The sequence below is a fragment of the Oryx dammah genome, unplaced genomic scaffold (assembly GCF_014754425.2).
Source record: "Oryx dammah isolate SB20612 unplaced genomic scaffold, SCBI_Odam_1.1 HiC_scaffold_3, whole genome shotgun sequence".
Taxonomy (NCBI): Eukaryota; Metazoa; Chordata; class Mammalia; order Artiodactyla; family Bovidae; genus Oryx; species Oryx dammah.
In genome coordinates this window covers 101,734,936-101,745,159 of record NW_024070187.1, presented here as the reverse complement: position 1 = coordinate 101,745,159, position 10,224 = coordinate 101,734,936, and the positions used below count along the sequence as shown (strand labels likewise).

Here is a 10,224-nt window from a genome sequence, read left to right as displayed (position 1 = left end):
GACTGAACTCAGGTCTCCCGCATTACAGGCGGATCCTCTACCCTCTGAGCCACCAAGGAAGCCCATGGCGTATGTTAAATGTTTCTGTGCTCTGACTGTAATTTATTTTCTCTCTTCCTTTCCCAGGAGGAACTGTTTACTCTGTCTTCTTCCCTCTATTTATTGGGTCCTTTCAAAGGTATTGTCCTCTACTTGATGGTGGTCTCCTAGGCAGTGGCCAGCCAGTGGGAGTGGATGAGAAGCCTCTTATGTTCTTGTAGACAGTGACGAATGAATTGGAAAAGTCCTGTCGAGATGCTGGAGGAGGCGTCTCTGCTCCCAGGTTTGCAGGTGCAAGGAGGGCTGCTGGTTCTCAAGGGTGGGCTGCAGGAGCCATTCGGGTCAGCCTCCAGCTCTCTGAGCTGAAGGAGAGGGTGGGCAGTAAGGACGAGGGCACGTGTGTGCGTGCGCTTAGCCGTTTCCAACTCTTTACAACCCCACAGGGAGCAGCCCGCCAGGCTCCTCTGTCCATGGCATTTTCCCGGCAAGAATTCCAAAGTGGCTTGCCTTTTCCTCCTTCAAAGATACCCATCATTGGGTTAGAAATAAAAGAAACTCATCTGATTCATTTTCAAAGAGCCTCTAAGCTCCCAATATATAAACAAGAGACTGAATGCTTCTCAAAATTAAGAAATATATAATGTCCAGCCTCTGAGTTACCATGGAAATGCAGATTGCAATTGCAAAGAGAACATTTTCCACTTACCATATTAGGCAAGAGTAAAACATAAGGTAATTCCCCAAGCTAGTGTGTGCCCCTTGGAGATACACTGGAAGTAACTTTGAGAAGCCTGTTTTAGAAAAATGTATCTATAGATGTGAAGAATCCTCTCAGAATCTAGTGATTCTGCTTCTAGGGTTTTGTCCTAGTGCCTTGGCCCCCAGCCTTTTTGGAACCAAGGACCAGTTTCTTAGAAGACAATTTTTCCATGGATGGGTGGTTGGGGAGATGGTTCAGGCAGTAACATGAATGATGGGGAGCAATGATAGGTGGCAGATAAGGCTTTGCTTAGTCGCCCACCACTCACCTCCTGTTGTGGAACCTGATTCCTAACAGGGCATTGACTGGTATCGGTCCACGGCAAGGGGGCTGGGAACCCCTGCCCTAAGGTACACACACATGCACCAACACGTGCAGTGTAATCACAGTGATTTCTGGAAACCTTTCCTTAAATATGCATAAACCATTACACAATGTGAACAGTAATAGCCTGTGTGGTGTTGTTTTTTTTTTTTTCTTTTTTCTATTTTGTGTAATCCTCCAAGTTTTCTGTAATTAGTATATTGTATGGGGGAAAGAATTCTGTGTGACTCTGGATAGATAAACCATCTATGCCTAGAGCCTCAATCTTCTCATCAAGAAAGATGAACCCAATGCTACCTGCCTCACAGGGTTATTGGGGGGTGAAATGAAAAACATGTAAAAGCCCCCCAAACTGCGCCTGGAGCAAAGCAAGTGCTGCTGGATGCTGGTTCCTTCGTTCTTCTGTGGGCCTCACAGGGTCACACAAGAAGATGGCGATGGGATAGAGGTGGGGCACCTGGGAATAAACTGAGGAAACTGATGTGAATCACGAGGCTTTAAAAATTCCCTGAGGTAGTGTGTTCAGTAGATAGACCTCATCTCCGGAACCATCTGGAATCTTTGCTCCTAACCTGTTGGTAACATGTTTCCAGCGGTCATTCTGAGCCGCAGTCTGCAATGATAACCCAGGACAGCCATCTCAGGTTGGCTGTGAGGATCAGACATAGAGCAGACACAGCCCAAGGGGTGCCCCTGCTGCCACCCCGGGCCTCTCAGCCCCAAGGCCTGGCTTAAGAATAGACCTTTGCCCTCATCTCCAAACCACCCCTCTCAGACCCCAGGGGTAGTGTTAGTCGCTCAGTCCAGGCCATCTCTTTACGGTCCCACAGACTGTAACTCACCAGGCTCCTTTATCCACGGAATTTTCCTGGCAAGAATACTGAAGAGGGTTATCATTACCTTCTTCAGGCTCAGACCCCAGAGCAGGACCGAAAGAAGAGGGTTTCCTGACTGCCTCATCCTTACACCACTTCTTGGGCTGGTAATAGATATTTTAAAACGAATTTCACAATTACTCTGTGAACGCATGCTATATTGCATTTGATCTTGTGCTTTTAAGCAGTCCTTGGTTAAATGAGTCACATTTAATGGGATTTCCAATTCGTGCTCCTCCATTAGGGCAGCCCTCTCCATCTTTGATGGGGCCGAAAATTAAGGCGTCTGGTGCATAGTAGGCCCTCAACGTGTCAGTTAATATTGTAAAAGCAATGATAATAAATCTGAAGTTGGGGAGCCTGGGGCCAGAGTAGTGGGTGAAAGGTCGTCTTGAGCCTCGCCTGTGGGCTTGCAGCCGGGCACAGCAACGCGGACGCCCAGTGGGTGTGGCGTGGCGTGCAAGGGTTCGGTCTGGACCGCACCGCCCGAGTTAGCTCGGAAACTTTCGCAGTGGGCGGGCCGGACCCGCCCTCCCGGCGACCTCGAGCTTGGCCGCGCCGTGGGCCCGTAGGCTGTAGCCGCCGAGGCGCTCTGTGATTGGCGAAGGTGCGGAGTGATTGGCAGACAGACTGACCGCTCAGCGGGCCGAGTCGGCGCCGCGTCCTCAGGGCCGCGTCGGGAGTGGAGGACGGCCTGCGGCCCCGCCCCGGCCCCGCCCAGGCCCCTCCCCTCCCCGCGCTGCTGCTTGCGCTCACCGGCTTCCACCGAAACCAGCACAGCCCGCTTGGTCCCGGCTGCTTTCCTTCGGCCCTGGTCCTTCCAGCTGCTGCCGATCAACTTTGTGGCGAGCTCGGAGGCCCAAGGGCGTCGCAGCGCCGCGTGAGGCCCACTCGCGGGCCGGTGAGTACTTCGGGGCGAGGGGCGGTTGCAGCGGGACCTGGAAAGCGAACCGAGAGCACCTGGACTGGCCGCCCGCCTCGGCCTCAGTTTCCCCATCTGAGCGGTGGGCGGCTGGTACCAATGTCCCTTGCAAGTTCCCCAGAAGTTGGAGGGCCAGGGTCCCGTCCTCTCCGCGACACTCAGGGCTCCCCCTGCCCGGGCCTGGATTGCGGCTTCCTGCCGGGGATGCGCGCCCCCTCAACCCCAAGCCTGGGCTCCCCGGGCATCGTGGGGGCACCGCGCGCTCTGAGCACCGTCACGCCCACGAGCCTGGCTTCGAACCCTCCCCGCGCCCCGTCCCTCTCCCCGCCCCCGCCACCGCCAGCGGGAAAACCGGCCTCAGAGGAAGGCGGCTCTTGGCGCTGGGGACCCGGTGGGTGGAAGGGGGCGCCCCTGCCCCCTGCGCCCCACAGCATGGATCTCGAGTTGCCCCGTCACGATGGCCCTTCCCCCGCGGCTCTCGGCCTGCTCGATGAGACCCTGAGCTGCCCTCAGCGCCCCTGGGGCCGCTGGAAGGCGCTTGTCACCCCCTACCCCGCCATGAGGGCTGCTGATGGTGTGTGTGTGTTGAGGGTTCAGGTGATCCCAGCCCTCGGGGGAACATCAATTTCTGCTTTGACAGATGGAAACTTTCTGAGAAATCTGACCCATCTCTTCTGGGTGTGATGGATCTGGGACCTCTCACACCAGTGGTTGTAGTTGATGTTAAGAAATTCCGAGGAACTAACACTTACACAGTATTTGACTCTCCCAGTAGTCTTAGGGGTATGAGATTATGGGCCCATTTGACAAATGAGGAAACCAAGGCTCATTAGGGTTTGATGACCTGCCCAAGACCTCACAGTGGATGGGGCAGAGCCTGGTGGAAATCAGTGCCCCTCCTGGGCAGTCGCTGAGAACAAATGCCTGCCTCTCCTCACCTTGGACAGTGACCCCTGGCACAGGGCCCATTTGTAAAGGGCTTTCCCTTCTTCCGGGATCCATCACTCAGGAAGCAGTGCCCTGGATACCTGGTGTGCTGGCTGCCTCCCTCGCTACGGCCCCAGTGAGGAAGCCACGCTGAGAAGCCCAGAGGTCACTCTTTCCCGCTGCCCGTCTCCAAGGGGCTGTGATTTTCACCGGTGCTCCCTTGGCATCTGACGGGGATTTGGAGGAAGGTTCCTTTATATTTTTGCTCCCCCCAGCAGCTGGGCCTTGACTAGACACAGGAAAGTTTGCCCGGAGACCACATCTCATCTTCTTTCCCAGGATAGAAGGAATCTGGAGGGCTCCCCACTCAGGCCACCCCTGCCCCTCCCAGGCCAAGGCTGGATAGGCCTTTGGGGGTTGGTCAAAGAGGGGATCCTAGTTCAGTCCCCAAAATGCCTGGACAGAGACCTAACCCTGGTCCACAATGCTGGTGATGAGAGGGTTCTGGTAGAGAGGTTGCTCCATGCTTCAAATGACTCCGTCCCCTCCCTCAGATCCCCTCCCCAGAAAGTGGCACCACCACCATGGCCCTGCCCCATCAGTCAGACCACATTCTGCTTCTACACCCTCTCATTCAGCTGGGGATGCTCTTGTCTCTCCTGGCCCAGGAGTTGTCCTCAGATGCCTGCCCCAGGCCAGGCCTCCTCACTTTCCCTGGAAGGCTGCCCGGCTCCCTCCTTGGTCTCCCTGGCCTATCCCCACGCAGCCTGGATGGGTCTCAAACTGCCGCTGCCCTGCAGCTCGGCCCTCAATTTTCCTTCTGCCCAGGGCTCAGCCCTAGCACCAAGCTTGGCACTTGTTTAGGGCCTGCCCCAGCTTCCTGGCTGTCCACTCAGACTCTTTTCTCCTCCCCGTGTCCTCTGCCAAGACTCAGTTCTGTGCCACTTGCACCTTCCCCACCACGTTGCCAGCTCCTTCTCTGTCCACTGCCTTTTCTCCTGGGCAGTCCCCCACTGAAATGCCCAAACATCTCCATTCTTCCCCCTCCTTCACCCTTGCCTGGCTTGTCCTGGCTTGTCCTGAAGGCTTGGTCCAGGCCTCTCGTGGAGAATCCCCGCCCTGCTCCTTTCCCACAGCTGAGGGTGGACCCCTTCTGTGCCTGCTGCACCCCCCACCCCTGCCAAGTGCGCCATCCTGGTGGTGGTTTGTTTAGGTGTCATCCTTCCCATCCGGACTGAGTTCGAGAAGGCCGGCCCTGTGGGATCCTCAGTGGGGTGGGGAGGCCCAGCACAGGCTGGGCACAGAATCAGCCCACAGTCCATGCCCACTGACCCACCCTGGCCAGGTGGGAGCATCCCCAGCCTGATTCCCCCTTAGTCCTGTGAACTTGGCACATTGGTAGAGCTGGAATGTTCCTTGGTTTGGCCCTTAAGACTCTGGGACAAAAATAGATACCTGGGAATCTCCAAGGGCTTTGTGCCCTTGTCTTGAGCAGCCTCATGCCAGGCGGCTGGGCTGTCCAGGCCAGAGCAGACATCCCAGACCCTGAGCACCCCTGAACCCTCTAGCTTTGGGCTCAGTCACAGATGGGTTTCAGAATTGACATTTTGTTGTAATTCCAGAAACCTTCACTCATTATAGAAAATTAGGGGAGCATATTTAGAAAAAAGAATAAAATAAAACTACCTCAGTGGCTCAGTGGTATAAAGAATCTGCCTGCCAATGCAGGAGACTCAGGAGACAGGTTCGATCCCTGGGTCGGGAAGATCCCCAGGAGGAGGAAATGACAACCCACTCCAGTATTCTCGCCTGGGATATCCCATGGACAAAGGAGCAGGGCAAGCTGCAGTCCATGGGATCACAAAGAGCCAGACATGACTGAGGACTGAGCACACACCTAGCCTCTTCACCCAGACGTAGACACTATTGCTGTCTGTTGGAGAGGGGGCATTTTCTTCCATCTTTTTCTGAAGGTGCATTTTGTTTTCATCTAAATAGACTCAGGGCAGTATCTCATGCTGCTTTAAATCCTGCTCAACAGAGTTATACAAACATGGCCTTAACTTTAAATATTCTTACACAAGTCGTGGCTAATGGCTGTATGGTGTAGCAGCGTCTAGAGGGGCTGTGAGTTTCACATCTGCCCTCTCTGGGCGGCGCTGGAATGTATGATGGACACACCTGAGAGGTGTCCTGTAAGAGCAGAGATGTGGAGGTCCACAGTTGGGTGTGATTGTGGGTGTGAAACAGTGGGCATCCCAGGTTATCCCCTTGCAGCTGGCATCAGAGCTCGTGAACGTCTTTGAGTCTTTCCCCTGAGGGCATGTTTCAGAGGGGGGGTGGTCCCCTGGGGGTCGAGAGCCGAGTGGACGTGGCCCTTATAAGCAAGGGTTAGAGAGCTTGGGAGAGGGCAGTGGCAACCCACTCCCCATACTCTTGCCTGGAAAATCCCATGGACAGAGGAGCCTGGTGGGCTGCCGTCTGTGGGGTCGCACAGAGCCAGACACGACTGAAGTGACTTACCAGCAGCAGCAGAGAGCGTGGGCTGAAGTCCACATGCTGCCATTCTCCACCTGTCAGTAGTTGTGTGGTCCCAGCAGCCCCCTTCCAGGGGTGGCAGACCCTCAACTGAGCTCTGTGGTTGCTGGCGTTTTTGTGTTTTGCTGGGGTAAAATTATGCCTGGGTGCTCATGTGGAAAGAATGCCAGCCACTCTGGATTTGACACAATGACAGGTTCCAAGCCACTGCCCTGACCCTGGGGTGGCAGTCGGGGTTGACCGCCCCGCCTCATAGGCATTGGAGGAGCCCTGGAGGCGGGGCGGAGCGCGATGCTGATGCTCTGGTTCTGTGGTTGGGATTCAGGATGCCAGCAGGGCCGGAGGGAGGGACCTGCTTTCTCTGGTCACACAGTGAGATGGACCCAGCTCTTCTCTGCCAGGGCTCCTCCCCCCAGGCCAGACTACCTCAGATGTACCTTGCAAAGCACGGAGGCAGGTATTCTGAGTGAATGAGATGCCAGAAAGAAGACTGTCAGCGAAGGAAGACCAGACGCCACTGTGGGTCCCTCCACCAGGACAGCATCTGTGGTCTTCTCTGTGACCTCTCCATGGCAATGGGTCATTTTGTTTGTTTTTAAGTAATAAGGCGTTTGATCCATAAAAGGTTTGGCCGACTCTCAGGAAATCTGAAAATTAATCCTCCTCTGTTCGTCCATTTTCACTAACTAGAGATTTCACTTTAAAAGTTTCATTGTGATTGTAATGTGGCATGCATGATACTTAGCCCAAGAGGCCAGCCAGAAGCTACTTGTTCTCCTGAAATTTCTATTATAAGGTGTCTCTCAACTGAATGTGCCTTTGTTTTGCACTTGGGAGAAATGGCTTTTTTTTTTAATGGTTGCTGCTTTCTCTTTCTTCACACCCTTGCGCCCCAGAGCACCCCTTCATTGGAGGCATTATTCCTTCTGCACAGATGGGGAAACTGAGGCCTTGTGAGGTTATGTGCTCAGTCGCTCACTTGTCTGCCTCTCTTTAACCCCATGCACTGTAGCCCGCTAAGCTCTTCTTTTCTATCGGATTTTCCAGGCAAGAATACCGGAGTGGGTTTTCATTTTCTCTTCCAGGGGATCTTCCCAAACCAGGGATTGAACCCGCGTCTCTTGTGTCTCCCGCATTGGCAAGTGGGTTCTTTACCACTAAGACACCAGGGAAGCCCTAAGTAGCTAATGAAAGTTAGAACTGACATGCACTCCCTGTGTTGGCTATTGGTGGAAAAATTGTGTCCTGATGGTGAGGGATGGTGCTGTCCCTCCTGACCCATCCTTCCTTGTAGATGGGGAGACAGACAGATGTGAGTCCTTCTTGTCCACCTGGCAGAGAGAGGGCTCTCCAGGAGACATGCCCTGGGTGCTGTGTGGTTACCTGAGAGCAGGTGATGGAGACAGGACTCGGGGCAGAGGCAGCTGGGAAACTCCCAGAAGGGGGCGAGTTGGGCCCTTGATTTGAACGACGTGTCGGAATGACATGTCAGATTGGTCCTGGCGGAGAGGGCACTTCCAGGTCTGGGGGGCGCTTTGAGAGCTAAGGCATGGGGGTCACAGAACTGTAGGTTTGGAAGTGAGTGATGGGGGAAGGGAAGGCACGGTGGGGCTGGATCGCAGAGGCAGGTGGGCAGATTTTGAGAGGCCTCTTTTTCAGAAATGAGGTCTTTCTGAATGAGAGGCTCTGTGGTTTTGAATTCTAGCTCCAAGACTCTGAGCTACGAGGCCTTGGGTAGGGATCTCACCTTTCTGGAGCCGAGGTTGCTGTCTCTGAAAGGGGGTGAGCGTGGAAGGACAAGTTATCTCACCATCCACGACAGCCGGGTAACAGCAGGACGCTCCTCCCGGGCCAACCACCCCCACCCGCACCCTCAGGAGAAATCGGTGGGAATTGCTGAGAAGGGCACATTCCAGACATGCTTGTTGCGTTGTTAGTAGTGACAGAGGATCCCTGGTGTAAGTCAGCTCTCTGAAGGCCAGCTTGCCCTCTGCCACTCCAGGAAGGTAGCACTTGATTCCGGGGCAGTGGGAGCCACAGGAGATGGTGAGGTCAGACGTGACTCCGCGTGGTTTGTCTCCGATCGGCCGGGTACCTGCACAGCTGGGTTCTGTCTGCAGAATTCACGGCTGACTTTCCCCGCCCCCCTGCAGCTGGCCGCCCGCCCACGGGGCCTGCCTGCCCGTCTACCCAGATGATGGATTTCACAAAAGTTGCATCTTTGTTTGGTTCCCGGAAGCCTGGCGTTCGGGAACACTGAGCTCTGCATTGGTTTCCAAGCAGAGATCCGTGTGGCTTGACATGCTTTTGGTTCGCAGCCAAGGGGATGTTTTAAAATAAGGGCTTGGCCCCTCCAAGGGAGTCGTGCCCAGATTGAAATCTCCAGGGTCCTTTGGAGAATGAAGGTCTGATCTCTGGGGCCTCCTGTGACTCTTCTGGTGACGGCAGTCTCCAGGCATGCTTCAGGTACCCACTTCTGCAGGCTCGAGGGAGCCGGAGCTGGACGCTTTGGATACCTGGGAGCCTGGCCCTTCCGGTCTCTGATCTCATGTAGTCTGCACAGTACCCCCATTTACAGTCGAGGAAAGAGGGGCAGAGAGGAATGTGACCCGCTCAGGACCCCAGAACTGGCAGCACAGTGGCTGTGGTGGGTTAGTCTGGGAGCCGGATTCCTCACCCCCGGCCTTTCCCTGCTCTGCTCTCATTTCCTCATCTCTGCTCTCATTTCCTCAAGGGTGGACGTGGCCTTGAGCCTGGGGTGAGGGCCATGGGATCCTTGGGGATACCCCGCTCAGTGTACGCAGTCCTATCTGCTTCAGTGTTTGTGTCCATGGAAGCCCATCCCTGCTCCCCAGGGCCCCGGTCTGGGGTCCTGGGGCTGGGGAAGGCCTGGAGCTCTCAGCCCCATAGTCTGGGGCTCATGGTCGCTCTCAGTTGTGTCAGCGGTGATTTTCGCCTTGTTGCTAAACAGCAGCATTGACTAATCGAGCCCTTTGCCCCTGTTTGTCATCAGATCTCTTTGCTTGCCAGTCTGTTCCAGTCATTGGTTCCGACACACCAGCCCCCCGGTTTCCATCACCCACGTCTAGCATGGGTTCGTATCCGGTGTCCTCAGGCTCGCTGAGTTGTGTCCTGGGGTTCGTGCCTGGTGTGGGGGCTTTGGAGTTGGCCAGGCCTGACCACATCCTGCTCCAGGGGCTATGTTCGCCCCACACCTGTCTTCCACCCCTCTTCCTCTCCCCCTTTCCCTCCCTCCCTCTGCTTCTCATGTTTACTTTTTAAAAATATTTTATAATTTATTTATTTGGCTGTACCAGGTCTTCACTGAGGCATGCAGGATAATTTTGTTGCAGTATGTAGGTTCGAATTCCCTGACCAGGGATCGAACCTGGGCCCCCTGCATTGGGAGCTCAGAGTTTTAGCCACTGGACCACCAGGGAATCCCCTCTCAAGCTTATTTTAAACTTCCACTTTGTGCCAGTGTATTCCTTCTGTAGGGCTCTAAGGAGAAATTGACAGAAACTTGGTGGCTTTAAACAACAGAAATTTTTCGTCTCACAGCTCTGGAGGCAGAAGTCCGCGATCAGGATGTCGGCGGGGTTGGTTGTCCTGGGGGACTCTGTGGGAGAGTCCTTCCTTGTCTTTCCTGACTCCGGATGTTGCTGGTGTCTCTGGGCCTGCAGCCGCATCTCTCATCTCTGTCTCCTCCTCCATGTGGCATCCTCCTCTCTGTCTCTGTGTTACCCTCTTATAAGGACCCCAGTCCTTGGATTAGGGCCCACCCTAAGCCAGGATGCTCTCTTGTCAAAATCCTTGATTATATCTGCAAAGACCCCCAT

General features: G+C 54.8%; 1 protein-coding gene across 2 annotated transcripts in view; it reads left to right on the top strand.

Moving 5' to 3' along the window:
* The first annotated feature begins 2,744 nt into the window (after window positions 1–2,744).
* Window positions 2,745–10,224, top strand: part of WFS1 (wolframin ER transmembrane glycoprotein) — a 31,199-nt gene continuing 23,719 nt past the window's right edge. The window contains exon 1 of one of the 2 annotated variants that reach the window (XM_040237301.1): window positions 2,745–2,899. The gene's annotated coding sequence lies outside the window, so the exon portion shown is untranslated. Of the gene's footprint in view, window positions 2,900–6,336; window positions 8,852–10,224 lie in introns of those variants that run through there. The other variant, XM_040237302.1, reaches the window with a different exon arrangement.